Below are 13,189 nucleotides of genomic sequence, written 5' to 3' on the forward strand. Positions count from 1 at the left end.
AGTCGGAATTTGCTGCTTTTCTTTGTCAATTCTGATAGGACACTAAATATTTGTGGGTTTTGGACAGTTCTGACAAACCACACACTGAGAAGACGTCACAATGCCATCTGGAAAATGATGTGGCATTTATCTTTTTTTTTTTTCTGACATCATCTGACACAATTGATAAAGATTCATCAATAATGAAACTAATCAAGAGATGCAGCCCTAAATTAAAGCAAATTACATTTACCTAATTAAATGTCCATTTAAAGAGAGCATAAAATCAACATGACGTGACATAAAATCAACCTGCGTCTTGTCCTGCGCATTACATTTGTAATTATATCAGTCTCAAAATATTTTTTATTAACACTGTCTGCACAGATGTAGTTTGCTGTGTTTTGTCAAGTTGGTGCATGTCTAAAATGTAGACAATCCACAACAAAGCAAGACAGAAACGCCTTTATCAGGTTGGCAATTAGACAAAAAGGCATTATTCACAACAGCATCACACCAGCAATTTTACTCTCTTGCAAATAACAACAGTAACCTTGATCAACCAGATCTTTTAAGCTGCTGAGGTTAAAGATGAAGGATTGGTCTGTCTATTCATTACTGTAAGCAACGCCCAGAGCTTCCAAATTTTGCTGTGACACAGACACACGTGTAAGTTCCTGAGACACTTCTACTTCCTTATAATAGATATGTTCCTCTTCGTGCTTCTTAGAGCCTAAATAAATAATGAAAGGAATGGTATCAGTCCACTTCTTCCATTGGGGTGTGAATACTGATCTATTATTAGAAATGATCTGAAGTGCATGGGACTGTTGGCAATGCTCAAATTTGTCAAATGCAGCTAGTAGTTATAGAATTATGACTATTTTATTTGTCTAAATAGACTTAGTGTATTTGACAAAACATGATCATTCCTTAGGGAAATCAATCAAATCATGACTCAAAAAAGAGCTTATATTGGCCCTTTGCTATACACACAGGGAACTGAACAAATATATCGCTATGAATCAACGATTTAAAGAACAGAAATGTTTTAGGACTTCTGGCCAAAAGCAGCTGATACATCTCAGACATTTCAGCAAAAAGGATTTTTTAAATACAAAAACTATGACTGGTAGACTGCTGCTGTGGCTGGTAGAGGACATAAACTTATCAACCACTGTCAAAGACAGTATCTGCATTTGCCCGGTGAGTGGTTTTAATGTCCAAACATGATGTATGATAGCAGGAAAACAGGAGCTGCATAAATCAACACGGGACTGTTGATTTTGACCTTGCTCTCCACAGCTAAGACTCTCATACATCAAAAATAATGGTGAACAAACTGCTTCAGTGGTAGTTGAGGCGTAATGGAAGGAACTAGTAGCTGCATAAATCAACATGTTGATTGTTGACTCTTGCCTAGCTGTCATTTCCCCTAAAATAGAGAAAACAAACTTAGGATCTGCCAGAAATACACAAATACATGACACACACATACACCTCACTCGCCTGTCAGACGTTTCTGATGATTTTAAAATACACATAAGGGTACCCATGCAGACACCCCTGTATTTGTGTCAATTTGGTTTGTCTCACTCTGGGTAAGCTCAAACATTACGTCACTCACATCCACACCAATAGACAGAGACAGGCTGATACACAAAATCACGCACGCAGTGCTACACACTCTCAATTTGACAACTCTCATGTATACACTCGCTCACACACACTTTCCATTTCTGGAGATTCGGACGCTTCCTGCAAGCGGCCAGCCCGACGGGAAAAATGTCTGGACAAACTTAAGACACACAGACACACACGTGCGTGCATGCAGACATACAACGGAACATTTTCAACCCACAATGTTGACTTTATATTCCTATCCAGAGCCCTTCTATCTGCCTGCTGGCCAAGTGAAGCAGCATTTCCCTGTCGAACATTATCGGGAAGCAAGACTGGGAGGTTTCGGGGCCTCGCTGATGTCAATGCAGGGTTTTCCTTTGACAGATTACACAAACCATATTTTAATAAAAACACATTATTAAATATAATATTAGCAAAGCTTAAACTATTAGTGTGTGTTCCAAACATCATCACTCCAGAGCCTTTCTAAATGTTCCTGTCTTTCTGAAGCGCAGTTCTGAGCTAAAGATCATCAAATTGAATTGATTCTAAATCTGTTCTCTGGATTTTGGTTGTGGAGCAACCCACTGATGACTAGAATATATGTTGCTGTTATTCAACAGGTTACACGATGGTCTGTAGTAGATGTAGAGTTTTAACAACACTGCAGTGCCCCCAAACATTTGTGCTCCACTTTTTCCCAACGACTGCTGCTAAGATCTGTCACTTCTCGATCCACACGCTGTTTTTCTTCATTCCATTTTCTTTCCCTTCCTCCCTACGTCTCAATTTTCATTTCTAAAACTCAACACTGTCTAAACTTTTTACAACTCTCAGATACTTTGCTTCACAAGCCAATAGGATAGTCCAAGTGAAGTTGTTGGCCTATGATGCAACAATACATCCCAAGTTTATTTGAAAAACAAAGCAATAAGCACTTGCTTTATCTTATCCTTCAAGACATGATTTTGATATTAAAGCTGGTTTAAACACTGAGATAACTCCAGAGTACTTTCCAGCTTCTCACCTTGCCAGGTTAATCCTGAATATATTTTATTATTTAAAAAACAAAAATATGGGGAGCGCTTAGATTTTTTTCTTATCTCGCAACAGACACATCCATTGAGGCTTTATTTACATCTGGTAAACAGCAATAAAATGCACCTCAAGTTTCAAAAAGCACACTTTTCCACAGGTGTGAAAATGTTGGAGTTTCAAGCAGCTGAAATAACAGCAGCCAATGCAGTCGGGACATTAAACTTTGCTTTTATATGGGATGGGAATTTAGTGCAAGAGAGTGAGAGAGGTTTTTAAAGCTAAGTGAAATCAGCCTCCAAAGAAAAGCAAGAGGACAACTTATGTGTAAAGCACTAAAAAGTCCAAAAGCCATGTTGCAGAACAAACGCCATGCACCCCACTGTGCTATTTCACCCAATTCAACACACACGCGCGCACACACACACACACACAAAAGCGCACACACACATGCCCTAAGTAAATTTAACTGTCAGCCGTAAAGTTTTCAACTATAGTAAGTGATCTTTTGCCCCTGTTTTTCTCCTCTTTCCCACCTCCCACTCTCAGTCTATGCAAATTAGTTTCTCATCTGTCCTTCCTTCCATCGACATTTCCTTTATTTTGTTCCTAATGTTGCCCTAAAATACAAAGACTTTTAGACACTCTTTTCATCCCTCCTCATCCTTATTGTGGCCTCATTTTGCTCACTTTCCTTGTCCTTCAACTGACTTCCTATACCATTTCTTCATCAATCCCTCTCTCATCTCCCCACTCCACAGGCCAACAGAAACCACACTCCCTGATGTATCTCCCATTTCCTTATCTACCTCCTACCACCTAAGAATTAAGAAACTACCCTTTCCTTTCTCATCCATTCTTCCTCGATCACAACCCCCGATTACCCCCCCCACACACACTTCTGACCATGGGCCTCTGACACCCACCTTCTCATCTCCCCCACAGAAGTCTCAAAGAACCCCAGATGTGTGCCCCCTTAATTTCCATTTCAAAAAATCCCCACCTCCCTCCCTCCATCATCTATCTATCCATGCATCCATTTCTTCACACAAAGACAGCAGACACCTCAGTTACACATGCACATACACAAATCAAAAGGTAGATTTTTCCATTTTAGTGAAGGACAAAAAAATAAAATAAAATACTGACTATAACAAATATCACTTATCTGCTCCTTTATTGATGAGTGCTGAGCTGTTAAACACAGTCTATTATCAATAATAGCACAAGACATCCCTTTCCAGTGAGTTTTTTTTTTTTTTAACATGCTGACCATCAAAATTATTTATTGGAAAACAATGTCCACAAACAATGGTATACTAAGGGTGATATAGTTTGTAATCACAGAGTTAGAGAGTTAAGTTTCTGTGTTAAATATCATATACACATTTAACTTGTACCAGGACCAAATACTGCACCTTTTAATATGCCGATTAAGCACTTTTAACTGCTCTAATAGAAGATGAATCCCTGCTTCCTTCAGAGTTTATGTGGTTTGAAGCAAAGCCCTAAGGGCATCAGCTCAAGCTGTCTGCAGGGCTGTACCCTCTAAAGCCCAAAGCTGCTATTGCGGGATTATTTAACAGTATCAGTAAAACAAGCACAGCCTCATCTTGCAGAGAACAGGTGAGACAGTTAGCTGTATCATACTCTAGATCACTAGTTCTTTCAGATGTGAGCACAAATGTCAAGCAAGAACAGAGGGAAGTTGGAAGGGTGTCATATCCCGCTCTGCGTTGTTCCTGTCTGTGTTATGGAGCTGCAAGGTTACATTAATTAAATAACACAACAGGGCAAACTGGCCATTGATCAGTTACTGTTTGGTTGACCCTAATCTTTATTTAAATTGTTTGTTTTTTTTATTCTACAGTCATCACAGACTGAGGCACATGCAGAAAATCGGGAAAGCCCAGTCTGGCTATTTATTTTAATGAAACAAAAAAGAAATAATGTACATGTTAGTCATTTAAATCATAGTTTTAACTTGATGGGACACTGTAAAAAGTCTGCCCCTTATTATACAGCCACACAAACACCCAGTGACAGACACACACATGCACGCACAGAGTGAGGACAAAGACTACTTTGAAAAGTTACTCAGCCACCAGATGTTTTAGCCAGATCCCAGACTACAATACTAATGGGGCTGTAGATGTATATGTGTGTCTGTGTGTATGTGTCTGTGTGTGTGTGTGTAAAAGAGAGAGAGAGAGGGAGAGTGAGAGAGAGAACAAGCACAATGGTTTTAAAAGTGCCAAAAAATGAGTCCCCTTCCTCAGTAATAGCAGGGCTGTATGTATACTTTCATAAATGAAACAAATCGATTCATATTTCACACCCTATCATGCACACAGATATAAACAAACGCATGCAGAGAAAAAGCAGATCCACATATAAAAAGAGCAGCTTTAAGAATGTTGATAAAACTTGTCATAGTTGACAGGCTGAATATTGTGTGCACATTTAGAAACGCAGAGCTCAGAGCATTTCACACAAACACACCCGTCCATGAAATAAAGCCATATTATCTATAGAAATAATGACATATGACTGCAAGACATAGACAGCAGAAAAGCTAAATTGGCTAGAAAAAAAGTGTGCCATATTCAAACCTTGGAAGAAATATAACTTTGTCTGAGAAAGATTGCAAGGGCAAACAAATGTCTGTGTGTATTTACACTTGAAATGAAAGTTAACTTTAATCTCTGAGTAACTAAATGAAGTATTTTGACAGTGGTTACAGTGTAATTGTGTACACGTGACACTAACAATCTTTCTTGTATTACAGTAAGAGAAACAGTGATTTAAGAAGAGAGGAAAGATGCAATTAAAGACAAAAGGAAAAAAAAAGTAAAACAAAAAAAAGCAACAAATTCATCAGCCAAGAGATCTAGATGTGTGTATGCAGGCTCTTGGTTTGACTGTTGAAGGAGCAGACAGTTAGCCTTCAGTTCAGAAATAAACAATCGGTGAGTCAATTCAATCAAAACTGAGACAGATTTGACCTTAACAGAGGGAGATAAGTACTCATTAGTATTATTACAATAACTGATAACCATCTATCAGCAATGCTCAACAGTATGGATATGAATGTTTTCAAATGCTACAATACTGAAAGTCTAACCATGAGAACATGTGCATTTCTGATATGACTAGATTTACAGGAAAAGATGCCATATTAATCTATTATATTTAACAACAAAGGCTTGAAATCACCTATGAACAAATCACAACATCAAAAAATATCCATCTAGCCATCCAGGAGTAAACTCATAGCTCAATTTGGCCTCTTAATAGTGTAACCTGAAAGTGGATGTTCACCTGTCATTTGTTGTGCACAGTATAAATTCCTGAGAATTTCAAATACCTGAGAAAGTGCAGAAGGCTTGCACTTAAATTGACCTACTACAAAACAACTGGTGGATGCATCAATTCCCAGAGAGCAATCTTCCTCTGTATTTTATAATCATATTGCTCTCTTTCATTCAGGATCAATCAACTGTGTCCTGACTTTGGACAAAGATCACCGAGAAGCTTCTGTGAAAAAAAAAAAAAAAAAAACACTCCCACTTCAACTTGAGAAAAGTCTCGCTGAATTAAGCATACAGTACTTGAGGAAAATGGTTCACTACTCAATCCATCTGTGTGGTGCACAGTCTTTTCAGCTTCAATACAAAGAAGCATACAACATAAATCATATTCAAATTCATGCCACTTACGCCACTGTCACATTTTCCATAGCTAGTTTTTACTGTCAGTCTGCCTGGTACCGTGTGAAAACAGTAAGAAATTACAGATGGAGTCGGGCTCATGGGAACACTGAGAATAATATACAAATGTACTCATGACACCACTGGTTTAAAACCATGTTTACAGCTTGTAGTGCATGTTGCCGTCACTCTCTCCATGATGTCTTTTTTATCTCCGCATTACTATACTGTCTGGTCTACCACAGAAATATACTAAGTATATAAATCTGTGTGACTACACTGGCTTTTGAAAGTATATTGCTTTGCATTTGGAAAACCATCATCCCTTAATCCCTCAATTTAAATTCCTCTTACAAAAAGAATCCTGGGATAACTTCCATATAGTTTTCTGCCTCCCAATAATTGTAGTTTTAACTATTTTTTAAATAGATTTTTTTTAATTTCTCGATACAAACATTAAAGATGTTAAATTTGAAACAAAGTGTCAACAAAAACAACGTATATACAAACACAGAAATGTAAATAAGTTTGTATGAATACATTATTTTGTGTAATTATAGCCTGCCATGGAAAAGCATCTCTTCAGATAAACACTAGCTAAATTCAATCTGTCTGATTACCATGATGAAGTATCTCTCTCGGCTCTTCCAAAGTGTTTTTTACAGTCTAAATAAATATATAAAATTACATAGTTATTTATATAAAGTTAGCACAGCTTAATTATATAAAGCCACAAAAGTCAAAATATATTTAAAAAAATGGAAAGTACCTATTAGGTCCTGATGTGATAGGTGAACGTTTTAGTCAACTTGGCCAACTACAGTGTAATTAAAAAAACAGCTGCTATGAGGAAAAGGCAATATTGAAACTGATTCAAATTCATTATGCAAGGATTAAAAATTTAAAAAGGGTAATTCACTAATAATTCACCTCAATTGCAAAATTTATTCTCTTTTAATGATTTTTGCTGTGGGTTTTGGCTCAATATATATTATCACAAGCTATTATAATTGGACTGCACATTTTACTGTGGAGTCCCATTTTCAAATGTGAAACCATTTGGATCAAGATTTTATGAACTATTATCACAATAAGACCTACAATGCCAGTGGACAACATAAATCAAACGTACTTTTTAGCTTTTATTTGTGAAGCACAAGAATAAATGCGTCAGTGTTAAGGAGCAGCAGAAATTGTGACACAGCTGTTTGATTAAAGCAGAAAGTCAAAATGTATCCAACATGTGGAACACACGGAAAAACTACTGCTGTGTAGCGAATGTGACAAACTCTTTCCATAAAACAATGCTCTTAATGTTGGAGGCACTAATTCATTTTCTCGCCATTGAGCAAATGAGCATTGATTGATTTTCAATTAAAACATGATTTACTTGAAAGTTAACTGAACACAGCGTTGGAGCAAATCATTCACTGAGTCTTGCACAAGGTCAAAACTCGTATAAAAGTGACTGATAATTGAACGTCTGGGTGCACAGGAAGCATCAGCGTGATAAGTACACTGCTGAGTCAAAGCAGTCAGAACTCGCAACTCATAACACATCACATAACAAGCCAGCAGGTTTCTCAGACAAGTGAGCTTTCATGAACTGGCACATGAGCCCAACTGGCACAACTTGTGTTAAATGAAGATTAGAAACGATTTCCAAATCAATCTGGCACCATAAAATAAAGCAAAAACACATCAAGAGACAACACTCCCTACTGTACATTTTAAGGATTTAACAGACACTGATACAAGGTAACAGGCAGGTGTTGTGGGGTTTGAAATGAATGACCCTATAACCACAAGGCTGCCTGTGTTACTATGTTTTACTGGTATATGCCTAAACCCGCTCAGTCACTACTTTATCAGTGCCTCCTCTATATTGTGACACAAGGATTATTTACTCTCTCAGATCAAAGGAAGAAAAAATGTCCTATATTTAGGACTTTTCTGACTGGAAAAAAAACTAAAAAAAACTGGGAGGGAATTATTTCACTCTAAACCAAGACCATGTGCTCGTTATCTGGAGCAGGCCGTCTAAAAAACAGACTTAAAAGTCTAAAATAGACCCAAGACATTAGGGACTAACTCAAGCCTAAACAAGGCTGTGCTAACCACAGACAGAGAGTGGAGATGACGTTTTGGGCATTTAACAGACACTCTTTTCCAGATTGACTTCCAGTAACTGCAACACGAGAATAAGCTCAAATCTCTGTAACAGCGACATTACAAGCAGCTTATATAAAGCAATGAAAGAGCCAAAACAATGTGTCCGGGCAGTAAAATAAGTTAAAAACAATTGTGTCCTTGGGATATGAGTAAAACAAGAGACCGGGTAATAAAGAAGTGCTAGCTACAGCGCTATGAGCCAAAAGAGCCAGAAGCCCTGCAAAAGGTTTTTTCTTTAAATAAACTATCCGTGACAAATGGATGTTTTCCTTTATCTGAACTGCAGGCAGGGCTGAGATGAATAACGGCTGATTGCTCTAATAGATGCTATCTTTTCCTGCTTATTGGAAACAGTGAGAGTCAGGACACTCATGTTCATAAACAAACGGGATCAGAAATTAGAAATGCACACTTTTAGCTATGTACATTGACAAAGCTAAAAGTCTTAGGAAAATACTCCTATTTCTTCTGGTCTGCGTATGTTTAAACAACATGCTATCTGAATTTAATCTTTATTCTTCTTAATGCTGATTTACAAATGTGTACAGAAAGTAATTGTCAGCTATAATCGCTTATGATAAAACTATGTAATGAAGGCGTTGCAAACATTGAATTCATTTAAAATAAAAAGCCACAAGTAAAACTTAAATGCAATAAAATCAAAGTTTTAAACAGATGCTCCTAGTGTGTCTTCACTCACTCCAGATGTTCATTTCTAAACTTGTTTAATTATTCAGGTCAACATATTTTCAAAGGTTTGTTATCTCTTCAAATCAGAATCAACTGTTTTTCATTTTAACAAACTTATCTGTGGGCAACAGGTTGGTGAATGAGATTATCTAATTTTCAAACATGTTAGCGTGCCATCTACCCACAGAATACAGGTTTACCAAACAGCAAAGAAATAGCTAAATGAACTGAAAACCAATCCTTTTGCTCCCTGTATCACACAATTCAGCAAGATTAACAGACACACGCTGCTCTGATAAGGACAAGCATCAGCCCAAACCAGGAGCAGAGAGACAGTAGCAACTGTGCAGTGCAGAGATTACTGCATGAATTATCTACATTTCCTTTAGATTAGGTAGATTTTTGCAAGTAATGCAATGCAAATAAATCTCACCCCAAAATATGCACTGAAGCACACAGAGGATGAACAGCAGAGGTTTTGCAAAACTTTCACAAACTTCAATAGTTTTTTTTCTATTGGGTTCTCATGTAGTCCAGGTGTCATTATTGATTTTACAGCACCACCAAGTTTCTACTAATTCTTTAGGTCTTGATCCATCAGTTGCAAAAATGTCTGTATTCCAAACATTCCCAATTTTCCTTTTTTTGTTTTTTTTTTTTTTTGTATAAACAGAGCTTTGTTTAAAGGACCACAGACCTCAGGTAACTTTGCAAAATATGTTTAAATACAAAAAGCAAACTCTTAAATGATTATTAACCATGATAATATATAAAAGCTTTTAAAGAAAATGAAGGTACGTAATCATTTACATGGCTTAAAGCCCTTTATAACCTCAACACATAAAATCAGTCATGTCTAACTTTGAAATCACTCCTTTTCTCCACTGAATTTTGCTCCCTGAACTGGGTTAAAGTCTACCATTACACTACATCTCAAACGGGCGTTTTCCTCTCCTCACGCAGTCCTATTTTGAAACGACCAAAGACAAATGCATGGCAGCCCACAAAATCACTACAGTTGTTCCTCATGTTTTACAGAACATCAAACCATCAATAAAACACAGGAGATACATTCCAGCTAGTTGAACAGGACATTTCTGACTTCCCTCACTCCATGTGTTCTCTCTCCCTGTGTTTCTGTCTCTCCCTCTCAAAACTTTCTCTCTTCCCAGTTCCACCGCAGTCTTCACATGTTGCAGCCATATGAGTAACCCATGGCTGTCTCTGAAGCTCATACAGAAACACACACACACACACACACACACACACACACACACACACACACACACACACACACACACACACACACACACACACACACACACACGAAAAAAGTGCTGTGCTCTCTCCCACTTCGTCTCACATACACATACGGGAAAGAGTTTTACAAGCAGAGGACCGCTTTAGGAAGTCGTCAACTCCTTTGACGTTTAATAGCGGCTATGACAAGGCCATAGGATAGCATAATATCCAGTATCTGGAAAGAGGAAAATTTTAGCTATAGGTAATTGAGCAAGACTGATACACTGCAAGATCAAATGTTGTTGATAATTTTATAGAAACTTGTTAAAAGTCAGAAAAGTTCAACAAAGTCATATCTGTGATTATACACAAGGCTGGAGTGTGTCGTGTGTAAGTGTGTGAAAACAAGGAAAAAAATATTATCAAACAGGACGAACATGACAGGGAAGCAAAGCACTGTCCATAAAATACTCCCAACTAAATTAAAAGTTGATGTCTGTTGAAAGGCATTTAATCCTAATTTACTTACAACATGTCTAGAAATGCCGACATGACAAGCCTCAAACTACAAAATCAGTATCAACCTGTCAGATTACAAAAACATTAAAAAAAATTTAAAAGGTGATGTATAGGAAATAGTGCAACTCTCAAGATACGTCACAAAAGTGGTACTATGAGTTTCTACTGGCAAACTCTAGTAAGCTCTGACAGCACATTTCTGACTGTGTAGTCTTTTCTTTTCCAAAAAGTAATAGAAAGCACAATGAATCACACTCTTTAAATCATACAGAAGAAGTGTGGCTCACAGCCCTGTCTATCCTTATTGCAAAAACCAGCAAGGAAAAAGTCCTTAAAAAGTTTAAACCCTTGTTAGCATGCAGCACAGAAATCTCCAAAATAAAGCAAACCTTAAAGATTTTGTTCATTTGTATTTTAACCCAAGTGATCCCCACAGTTGTATGTACTGAAAAGACGCGTGTGTAAATCTTCCCTGCTGCTGTGACCGAGGCTACAAAACTTGCTAAAGCTGTCAGGGAAAAACTTTCGAGGACATGTTGGAAGGCAGAGCTATAAGCGGGCGTTCAGGATACAAATTTAAAATCCAAGATAAAAACTTAGCCTTACTTTTTTAAAGTGCTTTTAAGATGCGTAAAAGCTTGTGATCGTTTCTGCATCAAATTTAAATGCAGTGAAGCTTAAGATATATATAGTCCGGCTTCATATTTAAAGCACTGTAAGAACAGCCAATAAATGCTTTATGACTACACACAGGTTATCCAATGAATAAATGAATTAATTATCAACTTAATAAAATCCAAAGCTTTTAAAACAACACTGAAGAAGTGTGGGGTCAGAGTGAAGTCTCATGTTCCTGGTCTGGTTTTAAAAATAATAATAACTGAGGTTATCTGTTGAATAAAAGTCGGTCCACACAGCAGTTCTTTAGGGGCCAGAACTGGAGAACTGTGAAGGACTATGTACAAAGCTTCCTTGCAGTGTGTGCCTCATTGTACTGGCTTCACATACTCTGCTCTCCCCACAGAGTTGTCATGCCTACCCAGCTCCCTTATCTCAAAGGAACATCACAGTTTCTTACGACAGAGGGTTTAGGGGGGTTGAGTGGGGGGACTTTTTCAAAGTTGAGTGGAAATGCAACTCAGGCTTCCCGGCATCACTCGTGAAAAGTTTAGCAACAACAACAAATAAATAAATGCGAGACATCTTGAGCTGATAAGTACTTGTTTTTCTTTGGAGCTGATAAGAGGGGATGTCTGGGGAATCTTTTACGACAATTCACATCCACCATGCGCTCTCAGGATTCCTAACAATGAAAAGAGGCGCAAAAACAGCGCCATATCGGCTGTATAGCACTTGATAAACACAACTCCTTTGGCCTATTAGTTGCACCACTTTCCCCACATTTAGTCCAATAAACTACAGGCTTCTAACTATGCCCATCTCTCAGCATAAACCTCTTTCCCTCTCCCTCTCTACGACGTGCGTCATTCGGGGCACCACGAAATCTGAACTTGAGTATCAAGTTTTCAGTCAGAACAGTAGCAAAGAAAAAGTTATCAATGAAAATAGCCAAAAGTGCCACATAGTATTTACACGAGAGCTTCACCGCAGCGATAAAATCACTCCAAGTCACCGGCTGCTAGCAGCTCAGTCAGGATGCCGCTTATCGGAAATAATGTTTTTAAAAAAAAAAAAGAAAACGAGAAACAAAACTTACAAAAAACACAAACCTACTTGAGGCGACTAAGTCACTCCGCGTCCCTTTGCTGCTGGCTTCAAACTCAGTCTTAAATCAAAGCAGTAGCCGTCCCCAGTAGCCCCCCAATTTGTATTAGTGTAGCGTTTGGGTGTCCTAACCTAAATGTGAATTGCCATGTGAATTCAAAGCGCTGCTGCTCTTTTCCTCTCTCATTCAGCAGATCCCTCTTTCCTCACCGACGCTGCTCAGGCCGTTAGTTACATAAGACGCAAACCGACTGCTGCCCGTCGTAAAACCACTAGCGGCTAACAGAGCGTTATTTCGCCTCCTAAACGCAGCACTGATAGCCCGGCTTTCTTTAAAGACGAACAAATTTCATCTTCCCACTTCTCCGACAGCATGCATTTCGCCATCTACAACTCCAACCGTGCATCGGCGATGCGCCCCCCCCCCTTCTCTCTTTTTACAATGCCACTGCACCAACTAGTAGAGAGGGCTGTATGCATGGTGTGCATTTGTG

At 38.1% G+C, this 13,189-nt stretch overlaps 1 protein-coding gene across 4 annotated transcripts in view; it reads right to left on the minus strand.

Moving 5' to 3' along the window:
- trps1 (trichorhinophalangeal syndrome I) overlaps positions 1-13,189 on the minus strand; it is a 101,136-nt gene that overhangs the window by 87,481 nt on the left and 466 nt on the right. Inside the window, exon 1 of one of the 4 annotated variants that reach the window (XM_026299960.2) lies at positions 12,828-13,005. The exons of 1 other annotated variant lie outside the window; for it this stretch is intronic. The gene's annotated coding sequence lies outside the window, so the exon portion shown is untranslated. Of the gene's footprint in view, positions 1-12,700; positions 13,006-13,189 lie in introns of those variants that run through there. 2 more of the 4 variants (XM_026299959.2, XM_026299958.2) reach the window with 2 other exon arrangements.

The sequence above is a fragment of the Mastacembelus armatus genome, chromosome 11 (genome assembly GCF_900324485.2).
Source record: "Mastacembelus armatus chromosome 11, fMasArm1.2, whole genome shotgun sequence".
Taxonomy (NCBI): Eukaryota; Metazoa; Chordata; class Actinopteri; order Synbranchiformes; family Mastacembelidae; genus Mastacembelus; species Mastacembelus armatus.